Here is a 1,853-nt window from a genome sequence, read left to right as displayed (position 1 = left end):
TGGTGGAGCCAGCCCCGAGCGAGCGCTGGTGATGGCTTTAATTGCTTTCAGATTCGATAGCCCAGCCCGTGACAGCCCGGGCGACGCGGCCCCAGCTGTGCCGGCCCGGACCCTGCGCGGCCCCGCGCCCGCTGCCCTCGGATGGAGAGCCCGGGAGGAGGAGGAGAGGAGCCGTCCTGGGATGGGATCTTCCTCTTCATCCCGGCAAAGTCTTCTCCTTCCTCATGTGTGTCTGGGTGACCCCCTGAGCCTGGTCCCTGGGGAGACCCAGCCGAGGGACAGCGTGGCAGCCCAGGATGCCATGGCAGGTCTGCTGTGAAGCCACCCGACCATGTGCCACCGTGACCCCCAGGTGAGCACCCCAGAGCAGCTCCACCCCCACCCTCAGGGTGCAGCTCTGCCCCATTCGGAGGTGGGGGGGATGTTGGAGGGCTCTGCTCCCCCATCAGAGCTGGGGACGTGGGAGGTGGAGGGTCCGTGATGCCGCTGGGGCACAGCCTGGTCCTCTCTGTTGGCTGCTTGTGCCCTCCCAACCTGCAGGGCCCTGTCAGGGGACGGGGGACTGCTCTCTAGGTAGTCTGGGCCTGACACAGATCTTGGGGGGTTTCTCCCCCATCCGAAGGGGGAAGAAGCTGACCCCAAGCATCAGGCTCCCACCCCACGGGGTGGTGGCTGTGGGGGGTCAGCTGGGGATCTCCGGGGTGGGAGGATAAAGGGCTGCTCACCACCTACAGTGGCACCCGTGGGCTGGCCCTGACCCACTGGTGCCTGTGCCTACATCCTCCTCCTCTTTCCCGCTGGTGCCATGGTCCGAGGTACCTCCCCCGGCTCCAGCCCAGCCCAGGTGGGTGCAGGCAGCTGCAGGATCCCTGTTTCTCTGCCTGGCACTGGAGTGTGCGCGAGAGAAGCAGGATGAGCCCCCTGGCACCCAGAGCTCACCCACGCACGCAGCAAGGCGGGGGGTGCCAGCCCGAGCCTCCCTCCTGGCACACGGTGGCAGTGATGACCGTGCCATGTGTCCTTCCTGAGTGCGACCAGCCGGGAGCCCCGGCCCCAGCGGCGCCCGCTCCCTCCGGGGGTGCTGGGGTGGGGATGGGGCTGCCTGCAAGGAACACCCGCCCGTGTGCCTGCAGGCTGGGCAGCAGCAGCAGCGGCTGGTGCCGGTGAAGGTGAAGGCTCCTCCGTGGCTCGTCAGCTCCTGGCAGAGCGCGGGACGCAGCGGAGGATGAGGAGGGGGCCGCTCGCATCCCGATCCATTATTGCGGGCAGCGCCGGCGGGCGCCCGGGGCAGGGGCTGCATTATTGACGAAGGGGAAGGCAGGCCGGGGCGCAGGCAGGGACCCTCCTGCAGGGCTCAGCCCCGGGCAAAGCACTTCGCCTGCGCCGCAGAGCCGCAGAGCTGCCAGGCCTGGCCCGGGGCAGCGGCCGCAGCCGCCGCAGCCACCCACCGCAGCCTGGTCCTGCGGCCGCAGAGCATCCCCCGTGCCCGGGCCGGTTCTGCGCTCAGGGCACCCATCGGCACCCCCGGGGAGGGTGATAGAGGTGGGCAACAACACCCTTGCGATGCTCACGCTGGCACTGGTGCTGCAGCTCTGCCCCCCTCAACCCAGCGCAGCGCTGGTGCTGCTCTTTTTTAAGCTTCACTCTGTCTCCAGGCGGAGATTTGTGGCGTAAAATGCACAATATGTTCTATCTGCCCTGTGGGAGCCATAAAATATTTACCAGCAGCTCCCATTATAGTCAGAGTGAATCACAGAGAGCGCTCGAGCCCTCGCTCCCTGACATGCCCCTTCCCCGAGCAGCCCCGGCGCAGCCGCGGGGTCACGGCGGGGGCAGGGACTGAGGGGCGGCCA

Source organism: Corvus brachyrhynchos, unplaced genomic scaffold (genome assembly GCF_000691975.1).
Source record: "Corvus brachyrhynchos isolate BGI_N302 unplaced genomic scaffold, ASM69197v1 scaffold369, whole genome shotgun sequence".
In the NCBI taxonomy this organism is placed as follows: domain Eukaryota; kingdom Metazoa; phylum Chordata; class Aves; order Passeriformes; family Corvidae; genus Corvus; species Corvus brachyrhynchos.
This window is presented reverse-complemented; position numbering follows the sequence as displayed.